At 40.9% G+C, this 13,671-nt stretch overlaps 1 pseudogene; it reads right to left on the minus strand.

Annotated features, from left to right (window-relative positions):
- Positions 1-11,212: 11,212 nt before the first annotated feature.
- On the minus strand, positions 11,213-12,049 carry LOC132229227 (small ribosomal subunit protein eS4, X isoform-like; annotated as a pseudogene).
- Between the last annotated feature and the right edge of the window lie 1,622 nt (positions 12,050-13,671).

A 13,671-nucleotide genomic window follows, 5' to 3' on the forward strand; every position in this document is an offset into this window, starting at 1 on the left:
CTTGAAACAAGTATCTCTCACATGTTATCCGAGGGGCAGGTTAGTGTGATGGCTCAGGAGCTCTTAGAAGAGTGCAGTTACGATGTTACCTGGGCTGAAGTCACCTGTGTGCTGGACAGCTGGAGATCTGCTTCTAAGCTCACACTCCCAGGGCTATTGACAGGCGCTTAGTTCCTCGCTGTGTGGACCTGTCCATGGAGCTCTTCATAACATGGTGATGGCTTCCCCCAAATGAGTGTTACCAAGGAGAGAAAGTGATGTCACAACCTTTGATGACATAGACCCTTAAGTCACAGACTGTTCCTTTTGCCGTATCCCATTTGTTAGAAATGAGTCATTTAAGTCCAGCCTATACTCAATTGGAGGGACTTCCACAAGGGCATGAAGTCCAGGAGTTAGGGATCATTGCTGGCCATCTTAAAGTCTGATTACCAGACCTTCCCCCCTTTTTTTTCTGTGACAAAATAAACATAAAGTGTATAATTCAGTGGCAGTAAGTACATCCACAATGCTATGTAACTATCACCACAATTTCCAGAACTTTTTCATTATCTGAAATAACTCCGTATTCATCTTTATGCCCCAGCTTTTAATAGCCCAATTCTATTTTCTGCCCCTGAATTTGCCTATTCTAGATGCCTTATACAAGTGGAATCATAAAATATTTTTCATTTTGTGTCTGACTTTTTTCTGGGCTGTCTGCTGTCCTTATGCCAGTACCACACTATTTTGATTATAGTAGCTTTGTAATAAGTTTGGAAATGAAATGTGAGTCTTCCAAATTTGTTCTTTTTAATGATTGTTTTGGCTATTTGGGGGTCCCTTGAGAGTCCATATAAATTTTACTGTGGGTTTTTCTACTTTTACAAAAAACACCATTGGGATTCTGATAGGGATTGCCTTGAATCTGTGGATCACTCTATATAGAATTGTCTTTTGTTTTTTTAATCCTCACCCAAAGATATGCTTTTATTGATTTTAGACAGGAAGAGAGAGACGGGGAGAGAGAAACATCGATTGGCTGCCTCCCCCACTCACCTGACCGGGGATTCAACCCACAACCTGGATGTGTGCCCCCGACGTGGAATCAAATCCATGACCTCTTAGGGTGCACAGCATAATGCTTCGACCAATGAACCACACCAGCCAGGGCTAGAATTGTCATCTTAATATTGCGTTCCAACCGATGAGCACGAGAGGTCTATTTCTTTATGTCTTCTTTAATTTCTTTCAGCAGTATTTTGTAGTTTTTAGTCTGCACATCTTTCTCCACCTTGGTTGAATTTATTCTTAAGTATTTTTTTGTTTGATGTATTGTGAATGGAGTTGTTTTTTAAACCAATATGTGTTTGTTTATTTTAGTGAAAGGAAGGGAGAGGAAGCGAGATAGAAAAAAAAATGATGAGAGAGGCCGAAACCGGTTTGGCTCAGTGGATAGAGCGTCGGCCTGTGGACTGAAAGGTCCCAGGTTCGATTCCGGTCAAGGGCATGTACCTGGGTTGCGGGCACGTCCCCAGTGGGGGATGTGCAGGAGGCGGCTGGTCGATGTTTCTCTCTCATCGATGTTTCTAACTCTCTATCTCTCTCCCTTCCTCTCTGTGGAAAATCAATAAAATATATTAAAAAAAAATGATGAGAGAGAATCATTGTTAAGCTGCTTCTGCATGCTCTCTTCTGGGGATCAAGCCCCAAAACCTGGGCATGTGCCCTGACCAGGAATCGAACTGTGACTTCCTGGTTCATAGGTCAATGCTCAACCACTGAGCCACACAGGCTGGGCTGGAATTGTTTTTGTTAATTTCCATTTTAGATTGTTCATTGCTAGTAAGTAGAAAATGCAATTGATTTTTACGTGTTGATTTTGTGTCCTGGAACTTTGCTGAATTCATTCATTAGCTCTGACAGTTTCTTTTTGGTGTGTGTGAAATCTTTAAGGTTTTCTACATACAAGATCACATCATCTGCAAACAGATAATTTTCTTCCTTTTCAATTTGGATGCTTTTAATTTCTTTTTTTGCCTAAGTGCTCTAGCTAGAACCTCTAATACTATGTTGAATATAAGTGGTAATAGAATGTCTCTTTTTTTTTCTGCTCTTAGAAGGAAAGCTTTCGGCTTTTCACCACTGAGTCTGATATCAGCTATATGTTTTAAATAAAATTGACCAAGGTGGAGAAAGATTTGTACACTAAAAACTACAAAACACTGCTGAGAGAAATTAAAGAAGACATAAATAAATAGACCTCTCATATTCATAGCTTGGTTTTTCATATGGCCTATTTATCACATTGAAGAAGTATTTTTATCATTAAAGAGTATTGAATTTTGTCAAATGCTATTATTTATTTAATTGAAATACATTTGATATATAATATTTATATATCGTATAATATGCTGTTGAATTCGGTTTGCTAGGTTTTTGTTGAGTTTTTTTTTTTTCATCAATAGTCATAGGGATATTAGTCTATAGTTTTGTCAAGTTTTTCTGTTTGTAGTGTCTTTGGTCTTGATATTGGAATACTCCTGGCCTCGTAGAATTAGTTAGAAAGTATTCTCTTTGCTTTGATTATTGGAAGAGTTTGAGAAAAAGTGGTGTTAATTATTCTTTGTTTGGTAGAACTAATTAGTGAGGCCATCTGGTCCTAGGCTTTTCTTTGTTGGGAGGTTTTTGCTTATTGATGTACTCTCCTTACTAGTGATAGGGTTATCTGCCGGGGTCCAAGCCCAGCGGGTCCAGGGGTCCCCAAAGGTGTGGACGGAGTCGGCGAAGAAGGAATGACACGGAGACAGCGTTCAGTTGATCAGCAGCCTAGCCAGGATCTCCAGCCAAGTTCTGGTCTCGATCTCCAGAGAGGTTCTGCTTAGGATCTCCAGAGAGGTTCTGTCCAGGTTCTCCAGTCAGGTTCAGTCACCAGGTTCTAGTCAGGCTCTCCTGCCAATCTCCGCAGTCAGGTTCAGTCCAGGATCCCCTGCCATGCTCTCTCGCCAGGCTCCGCCTCCAGGCTCCGAGGCCAGTCCCTGTCCAGGATCCTCCGGCATGCTCTCTCCAGCGAAGTTCTTCTGTCTCTAGAGAACGTTCTGTGTAGGTTCTGTGCCTAGGCTCTGTCTCTCTTGGTCCTGTCTTCCAAGCCCTGTGTTCTAAGTTCTGTGTCTTTCTGTCTTCTGAATTCTGTCTGTTTTTGTCTTGTTGCATCTGTATTTATACCAGTTGATTCTAATCCTGTCAATTTCTATTACAAAGGTTAGGGCGTTTCTTATCTCCATTCCAGGGAGTAAAGATTATGTAGCTTAAGCATGATTGTTTGTAGTTAAATTGATTAACTACCTGCCTGGCACTTAGTTAAGGAGTTTCATCCCCTTCCTAACTTCAGGGGAAAATCCCTACTTGGGGATTCAACCTTTCTCGGAGAGGTGACCTTGGTTAAAACACAGTGCCAAGAAGGTGAGCAAACATATTAAGAACCGTATGCTATATATGCCAGGTCCCTTGAAACAGCAAGGATGGACTGGCTCCCGGCAGTTATCCAGATTGTCTTCCTAAGTTGCTTCTGATAGATTCTGTGTTTCTAAGAATTTGTTCATCCAAGTTATCTAGTTTGATGGCATATCCTTGTTTATAGTATTCTCTTAAAGTTCTTTTTGTTTCTGTACAATTGGTAGAAATTACCCATTTTTATTTTTTTATTTGAGTCTTGTGTGTTAGTCATTCTAACTAAAGTTTTGTCAATTTTGTTCTTTCTCCTTTTCTCGTACTGTTTTCTTTTATCCTTTACTATTATTATTATCTTACTCTTTTTTTTTAATTAAAAAAATTCTTTTGACATTTGTGTCGAGGACTGACTTTCAGTAGTTGGCAGTGTCAATAGTTGGCAGTGAGGAAGCTGCTCTGCCGCTACCCCACCCAGAAGCAGGCCGTCTAGGAATGGCTTCGCGCCAGGCTCCCTGTGGCACGAACAAGTGTGGCATGACCGGGAGGGGCGGCTCCCTTTCCAGCTGCACCCTGATTCCCGGGACCAGCGGCTCTGCACCAGACCAGATCCAGAGTTTTCGACCTTAAAGCTAGAACTTCAGTTTGGCAAGCTTTACGGGAAGGTGTTTAGCTCCAATGACAATGATTACTATTTGCCCTGGCCTGACACCGACACTCAGCTAGAAACTGGACTTACCAGAATGTCAAGCACAAGCTTCTGTCTTTGAAAAACTCCCAGACACCTGAACAGATTATTTCAAGCAGCGTGGCTAAGTTTTTTTTTTTTTTTTTACAGAGGGCTAGGGGAATATGAAGAGTCCATCTAGCTCAACTTGAAGGGTGAGCTGTGCTCCTGTTCTAAATGACACCAAAACAGAACTCTGAGAGATGTGCGCTGTGGGGAGGGGAAATTATTGGGAAGCATTATAGGCAGAAGGAACTGCACGAGGATAGGTTGGAGGCTAAGTAATGAATGCAAGATAATACTTTCCGAGAAAATAATTCACCCGGTTAAATGAGAAACTAAACAGTACAATTTGGGTAATTCATGTTTTGAGGAAAGCATGCCTAAGGCACCGTGGGAACCCTTCAGAACTTCATAGGAAGACACAGGAAAATCCTGTCATAGGAAGTTCTTGGGCTAATTAATTTTGGGTGATTGGAAAGTAGCTGGGTGGAGACAGTCATTTCCTGAGGATATAGGGCAGGTGGAAAGCATAGGGAATGAGAAAGAGTGGCGTTTTTCTATGAGGAACTACTGAGAAGTTCATCATGACGGCTGTAGACATTGCTTTAGGGTAGTGGGCTGCACAATGGAGGGGAGGGGTTGCTGTGGGAGTTGTGTCATAAAAGGCCTGTATGATCTGGGACCCTAAAGGGGTTGAACTATGTTGAAGGTGAAGAGGACTGCCAATGAGATGGTGACATAACAATCAGAATGGCCCTACTGTGTATCGGGACATGAGTACTCTTTTAAAAAAAAACAATTGTTCTGTTATTTTCAGCTTTAAATTCTTTTTTTTTTTTTTATTGATTTCAGAGAGGAGAGGGAGAGAGAGAAACATCAATGATGAGAGAGAATTATTGATCGGCCGCTTCCTGCATGCCTTTTACTGGGGATTGAGCCCGCAATCCGGGCATGTGCCCTTGATGAGAATTGAATCCAGGACCTTTCAGTCTGCAGGCTGATGCTTTTATCCACTGAGCCAAACCGCAGTGGTTGGCAAACGGCGGCTCGCGAGACACATGCAGCTCTTTGGCCCCTTGAGTGTGGCTCTTCCACAAAATACTGACTTCTGCGCATGGGCCACGAAGTTTCAATCGCACTGTACATGCGCGCCCACACGTGGTATTTTGTGGAAGAGCCACACTCAAGGGGCCAAAGAGCCGCATGTGGCTCGCCAGCTGCAGTTCGCCGACCATTGAACTAGGGCATGAGTACTCTTTATAGACCCTTATAATAATAAATATTTTAAAATATGGAAAATATTTTAAATTAAAAAACATTAAAAAATTTTAAATTATAAAATGAACTCGTGTTCATTATGGAAAACTGGAAAATGCCTAAAGAACAAAAGAAAAAAAAAATCCTCAATCTCACTACCCAAAGGAACTGCTTATTAACATTTCTGTGTATATTTTCCAAATATATTTATATATATTTTAAAACCAGTCTCCAATTGTACAGGTGTTTTGAAATAAAATTTAGCAATTTATATTTTGAAATTAATATTTTATAACAGCTACTTTTTATTTGAACACTTAATTGAAATGTAAATTGAAAAATGAACACTTTAATAATAAATTTTCTTAGACTTTTAGAAGCTGGATCAAAGAATATACATATTTTAAATTATTTTGCTATGTGTTGCTGATTACTTTTGAAAAGGAGTGTATCAATTGTGCTATCGGTATTTTGTAAGGTTCATTCTTACAACCTTAGCAAATCATTTTTACATAGCATTAATGAGAGGCTGTGAGAGCCCTCCAGTGGCCAAGCTAATTTCTGCAAAAATATTATCAGTGAAATTAAAAAGGAATTGCATCTAGTTAAATCTTAATGGCAAAAAGAGAGCAGTGACTAGAAATACCTTATCCTGTAGTTAGAGAAGAGATACCGTTGGCTTTCCTTTCAAATTCTTGTTCATCTGCTACCAGATTATAAAATGTCTTGAATTCCATTGCTGTGTAACAGGAAGGATAAGATTGTGTTGGTTTCAAACAGGTTTACAAACAATGGATTAATTATTTTTTGGTATAAAAGCTAATATTTATTGAGACTTACTATGTGTTAGGCCCTTTTCCAAGTATTTTGCATATAACAATGCATTCAATTCACATGGCTATTATGAAATGAATATTATTTTTAATATCATTTTACTGGCAGGAAATAGAATATTAGTTACTAAACAGAGGTACTTGACAAAAAGGTTAAATAACTTTCCCAAGGTTAACTGAAGTAGTAAGTAGTGGAGCCAGGATTCCAACCCAGTGCCCTAACACCCTGCTCTAATGTCTCCCTTGGATCTTGGTGTCCAAGAATGTTCTCATTGAGGATAATTTCATAAAGAAAAATTTTTATTTATCTAAGAAACAAGCAAATAAAAGAAAACAGTTGGAGACATAGGCTTCTAGCCATTTTTAATGGAGCAGTATAGTATTGATAACATAATTGATGATTTTATAGTTTGTATTGAATAAATATGAGAGGACACGATAGTTTTGATCACTTTAAAATTCATACATTTTCAGTAAAGGACAAAGTTGGACAAAATGCTCTGTATTTTGATGTTCTAGGTAGCTGAATGGAAACAGCTGCTCTTAATTTCTAAGATAATTTAATGGTGTGGTTTTCTAATTAATTTTCTTATTTTTCCTTTTGGTACTTACATACTTTATTACTATTATATTTTTAGAAAATGTGATCTCCAGTTTAAGCTAAAAATAAGGACTTTTTAAAAAATATATTTTATTGATTTTTTTACAGAGAGGAAGGAAGAGGGATAGAGAGTTAGAAACATCAATGAGAGAGAAACATCGATCAGCTGCCTCCCGCACCCCCCCCCACTGGGGATGTGCCCGCAACCAAGGTACATGCCCTTGACCGGAATCGAACCTGGGACCCTTCAGTCTGCAGGCCGACGCTCTATCCACTGAGCAAAACCGATCAGGGCTAAAAATAAGGACTTTTACTGTTCTTCAAAAAATATGACCTCATAGGTTGAATTAGACATGATTTCATCCAGTGTGTTCTGAAAGTTCTGGTAGAGAAACATATAAATAATTGGTTGTTTGAAGGCAGAAGAGAGAAAACATTCTGGAAAGGAACCAAACCTAACACTCCAGGTACAAGTTTTATGTTATTTTGCTTTATCTCCAAGCTGAAGGAGGGGAAATTTGTAATAAAATGCTCTCTAAAGGAATGGTATTATAATTGCACCATGAGGGCCAAGAAATGGGACCCCCAAAAGGCATTTTCCCCTTTAGTAGCTGAATTTGAAATTCCAGATGGAAGTAATTTGTGGAGGTGCTGCTGCTCTTCTCTTGATGGAGATACTACGATTGAGGCCAGCATCTCCAGGTGATCAGACTTTTCTGCTTGAGACCCGAGCACCACACATCCCTTCTGTGGGAGATGGTGCCACCATACCCAGGGCAGCAGGTGGGTACCCGAGACCCCAAAGAACCGTTAGTTTGTCTCTTGTCCACCCCTAGACCAGTTCTAGTCCTCACCTCCTGATTTATTCTACCCCTTGTCTTCAGATTCCCATTTGCTGTGAACTGAATATTTGTGTCTCCTCCCAATGTGATGGTGTCTGGAGGTAGGGCCTTTGGGAGGTGATTCGGTCACGAGGATGGAGCCCTCAAGAATGGATTAGTGCCTTTATAAAAAGACTCCAGAGGACTCCCTTGTCCCTTCCACCATGTAAGGACCAGAAAGAAGGTTGTTGTCAATGAATCAGGGGGAGGACTCTCACCAGACACTGAATCTGCCAGTTGGTGCCTTGATTTTGGACTTCCAGCCTCCCAAACTGTGAGAAATAAATTTCCGTTGTCTCTAAACCACCCAATCTGCGGTATTCTGTTATTGCAGCCGAAACCAACGGAGGGAGTAGCCTAGTGAAACCTGGAGGCTTGCAAATTCAACCTTTCTTTTTTTGAACCCTTCCATTCAGCTCCATTGAACAGATGTGTACCAAAGCGCTTGCTTTTATGTTTTCTAGGTACTGTGCCACACTCGGGTTTCAGTGATCAGGAAAACAGACAAAACCCCAAGACTCACAGGGCATTTCATTTTTCAGACCTGTGTTTGATACCTTTGCACACACTATGAACTTGTACTACAGTGCTTCTAAAAATGTGTGTGTATGTGGGATTTTCATATTACCAAATATTAAATTCACTAGAGGAATTTATCCTTCAAATGGGTGTCTTTTTCAAAGCACTTTTTTTAAATGAATAAGCTGACCTAAATAATTTCATATATGTCCCTGTTTTCATATGTTTGCTTCCCTAAAGAGATGCATCTTTTTTAATATATGAAGAAAGTTTCCACAAAGAAATGTACACTTCATTTGGGTCTAATAATTGCACACGTGGACTGTAGGAAGCTGCCACTAATCTTGTTTCTTTTACACAGAAAATGCTTTACCAGCCATGCAATGATCAAAGACAACCACTAGTAGTCACTGTGAGCCCACGCCTCTGCCCCAAGCTTTGCTTTCAACGTGGGCTCGCCAGGCTTGCAGCTAACACATTTGCCAATGGGACATGAGTCACACATTAGTTTGATTGACCATTTTTAGATAATTTTTAGGCAAATGGGAGAACATTTACCCAGGTGTTTTCCTTCGTTTAGTACACACTGACTGGCTCTCTAAGCCTCCCCTTTAAATATCTTCAAATAAGAATAAAATTAAGGAATTTATGCTCAAGCCATAGGAAAGATGCTTACATTTTTTTCATAATGGAAAGACGATTGGACCTAAGGTCGGAAGACATAGTGTCATGTCTCAGGTATATCTTACTAGTTATGTTATATGCTGTAGGAATGTGAACACAAGAGAGCAAATGACTGGAAAGACCTTTTTCTGAAAGTTCTGGGCACAGTCTCTCTAGCAGAGTGTTTGGGACGGTGGTAGACCTGGAATGTCAGTTGGTTAAACTAGGCTATGTGGGAAGCCAGACTCTAATCACAAGGAGGGCTTGGGAAGTGGAGTCGCAGCCAAGGAATGTGCGTGATTTTAGGGAAAGTCTCTCAGCTCAGCTGAGATAGCTTGAAGGACTTCCCCACTATACGCAGAGCCTTGCCAAAGGGACTGCACGGTCTCCTGTGGGTAGCAGAGGATTCTCACGGCCTCTGTCTGCTATTGGTTCCCAGTTCCTTATGCTTCCCTGACTGCCCCACGTACTTTTCAATGGACATACTATACTCTCTCTCCACTTATGGCTAATTCATTGAAAAGGTTATGCTTTGCTGGTCTCTTTTGAGTGGCCATTTGTATATCTGTGCTGGGATCATTTTAGACATTCATTTTATGGTTCCTCTCCCATTAATAGGTAATTATTTTTGCTTTAGACTCTATCAAAGGCAACACACATTTTCAATTGCTCTATATTGCTTATGAATAATACTAACCATGGCTAGTAATTAATTAATTAACTAATTAATATATATTTATTGATTTCAGAGAGGAAGGGAGAGGGAGAGAGAGATAGAAACGTCAATGATGAGAGAGAATCATTGATCGGCTGCCTCTTGTATGTCCCCCACTTGGGATGGAGCCTGCAACCCTAACATGTGCCCTTGACTGGAATCAAACCCGGGATCTTTTAGTCCACAGGCCGACGCTCTATCCATTGAGCCAAACTGGCTAGGTCATGGCTAATATTTATTAGTGTCCATCAATGCTGGGTACTGTGCTATGCACTTTGTATAAATTATCTCACTTAATTCTCAAAATAACACTGTAGGGGCATCTGCTATCCCCACTGTATAGATGAAGAAGCTGAGAGTTGCAAAGGTTAAGGGACAGCCCAAGTGATGAAGTCAGAATATGAACGTAGGAGGTTCCATTTCAAGATCTTAACCACTTGATAGACAACTCTTTCTGCCATTCAATGCCTGAGTTCTGAAGTCTGGCTTTATTATTATTATTTTTATGTTTTAGAGAGAGGAAGGGAGAAGGATAGAGAGATAGAAACATTGATGAGAGAGAGGAATATTACCGATTGGCTGCCTCCTGCACGCCCCCCTACTGGGGTTTGGGGGGGGGGGGCAACACGGACATGTGACCTGATGGGGAATTGAATCTGAGACCTCTTGGTTCCTGGGTCGATGCTCAACCACTGAGCCACACTGGCTGTGCTGAAGTCTGGCTTTACAAATACCTCTGTGTGTGTGACTTGTGGGTGATCTGGGCATTGTTGAATTCTTACTGGTTGAATTTTTTTTAATAGGCTTTATGTTTTTTAAAATATATTTTATTGATATTTTTTACAGAGAGGAAGGGAGAGGGATAGAGAGTTAGAAACATCGATGAGAGAGAAACATCGATCAGCTGCCTCCTGCACACTCCCTACTAGGTATGTGCCCACAACTAAGGTACATGCCCTTGGCCGGAATTGACCCTGGGACCCTTGAGTCCGCAGGCCGATGCTCTATCCACTGAGCCAAACCGGTTAGGGCAGGCTTTATTTTTTAAAGTAATTTTACATTTACAGAAAAATTAAGATAGTACAGAGCTGTCATGTACTTGGCATCAGTTTCACCAATTACTAACATCCTACAGTGGTGTGGTGTATTTGTTACATTTAATAAACCAATATTAATACATTACCATTAACTAAAATCTATATTTGCATTTCAATTGCAATTACATAAACAGTCAAAACAAAACTTATTTATTTTGCTAGAAACCTACAAACTCAAATATATGTTGAAAATACATCAGAGTAATTGCCTACGCAGCTATGAGATAGGAAATAAGAAATGTGAATAAAAGGGAATAACAAATAAATGAAATACGAGCTTTTCAGGGGCTGATAGCTGGTTACAAACTGAAAAGTACAATGAGCTAACGCAGGTATACAAAAAAAGGAAGAGGTTGAAGTGAGATCGACTTTAGGGTAAGGGACTATCATACTTATTTAGCTGTTAAGTCCCATAGGAAAAGGGAATGAAATTTAGGTTATGAATTATTAGCATCTTAGTGGGTATGTCCATTTCCTCCATCTTCCTCCCCCTCTTTAATTAAGTACAAGACTCTCCTAATCATGTCACATCAGCTCATTTCACCAACCATTTGGCCGCCAGTCTCTTATCTCTCTCTTCAGCAATGGTGAGGTGAACACCCTTTCCATGGGGAAGGGAAATCCATGGTTTGTTGCCTTTGCCAATAAAAAATGTTGGAGAGCGGGGTGGCAAAGCTATCGCCAGTGGCATATTTGACAGGAACTATGATATCAAAAGAACCGGGGTGTTTCTCTCTGTTGGTGATCACACCAATTTTTCCCAGATTGGCACCTCCGGTGATCATACACAGCTTACCGGTGTCAAGCTTGATGAAATCAGTAATTTTGCCAGATTCCAAATCAATCTGAATGGTGTTGCTCACCTTGTGAGGGGCTCAGGGTAGCACATGGTACGAGCATCCTCGGTCACCAGATGAGGGATTCCCTTTGTGCCCACAAAGATCTTTCTCAACTTTGCACAGCTTGTACTTGGCCTCCTCAGGTGTGATACGATGAACAGCAAAGCGACTCTTGGTGTCGTAGACCAGACGGAAATTCTCTCCTGTCTTATCAATGCTGATGACATCCATAAAACCAGCAGGGTAGGTTACATTGGTTCGGACCTTGCCATTGATCTCAATGAACCGCTGCATGGAGATCTTCTATACTTCATCTCCTGATAGAGCATACTGAAGTCTGTCTCTTAGGAAAATGATGAGAGGGAGACATTCTCTCAGCTTGTGGGGACTGGTAGATGGACGAGGAGCAAATACACCGGTCAGTTTATCCAGCAGCCAATGCCTGGAGCTGCTACACGCTTCAGATGCTTCTTGGGACCACGAGCCATGGCTGCACTGGGCATGGAAAGAGGACTCTCTTCTTGCTGGTGAAAATGAAATGAAGTTTATGAAAAGAAAGTAGCCACCCTCCGTGCCTCGGATGGTGTCTCACACAGTGGTGTCTGACGCCCTCACAGGTTGAGTTTTTGTCATTAGAATATCAAATGCTAATGGAGTCACAGGAGTGCAGATTTTAGAACTGCCCTTTCACTGAAATGATGTTGCTTGGGTTTTATATTTTATGTTGTACTTAATACAATAGCAATTTTTTTTTAAGTTGTAAGGAAATATCTGAACACGTTCAGGTCAATAGACCCTGGTGAGGAAATGCTCTTAAACACAATGAATGGCTCACTTATAAAATAGTTTCCACAATCAAACTGGTAGGAATACAGGAAGAACACAACAAGAGTTTGGAATCGTCATATTACAATAACGCCAGCCCAAGTTTATTGAGCACTTACTTTGTATCAGACATTGTATTAAGCGCTATATGTATATTAACTCACATAATCATCGAGAAACCTATGAGGCAGGCACTCTTTTTATCTTCATTTTACAAATGAAGAAATTGTGGCCCAGAAAGGTGAAGTAACTTGGTCTCACAGCTAGTTCAGTGGAGCCAGGATTTGAACCCAGACACCCAGGCTTTCCTTCTTGACCCTGGGGCTCTCCTTAGTGATTATGGTGGCCCTTGTACTTGACACTCGGTCATCTATTACAGAGCCTTTTCTTTTTGTGCACTTGACTTCTTTGGGGTCTCCTTCAGGCCAGTCTTCCCTAGAAGCAGAAAACACGGTGATTGGCCCTGACCCCAGCATTGGGAATAGCTATAGGAAAGCTCAGTCCCTATGATTTATGACACGTATCTTAGAGTGCTAGCAGGAAGTTTTTGTGCTTGATGAAATCTTTCACATCTTTAAATCTCATGATCGGTGATAGAGAGATATAATAAGATAAGCACGTTGTTTCAAAGGGAGTTAAAGCTGTTTAATATAAATGTAGCCTAAGGAGGACTTCTCTACATGATCAAAAGATGCGTATAATGGGTCCTCTTTGAATTCCTGGAGGTTTAATGCTGCTGCTGATAGCTTACATTTGTAGAGCACCCAGGCAGTATTCTCTGCAGAATGCAGGCATTAACGTATATACAGTGAGCCCAGGGCAGTCAGCCCAGCTTTTAAGGTGTCAAAAATGGGAGACGTGAGCCCTTCAGGAATTTTCAGGAAGTGGTACCCAGGAATGGTCGGTGGGAGGGTGGGTGGGGAATGGGCCCTTGGAGCATACTGCTTCCCAGCTGTGTGAAGTGTGCAACCTAACCTCTCCCATGCTGATTCTTCAAGCGTATTGGGTGTCAACAGTTATGCCTACCATAAAGGGGTTTTGGGAGAATTATTTAGTGAGATAGTTTACGGGATAATACATACATATACATGCATGCACAAAGTGCACGGCACAGCTGGATAAATGTGAGTCTCTTGTGTTATCACTATCATTATGGCCATGGCCGCTCTGATGATTTGGGGCTAGAGAAAGTATCACTTTCTTTCTACTACTAACTATGGTTTACTGAACGCTTTGGGTCTGCTCCTTAGGGCCATTCCCAGCTCATCAGTTAGAATTCAGCGGA

Source organism: Myotis daubentonii, chromosome 3 (assembly GCF_963259705.1).
Source record: "Myotis daubentonii chromosome 3, mMyoDau2.1, whole genome shotgun sequence".
Taxonomy (NCBI): Eukaryota; Metazoa; Chordata; class Mammalia; order Chiroptera; family Vespertilionidae; genus Myotis; species Myotis daubentonii.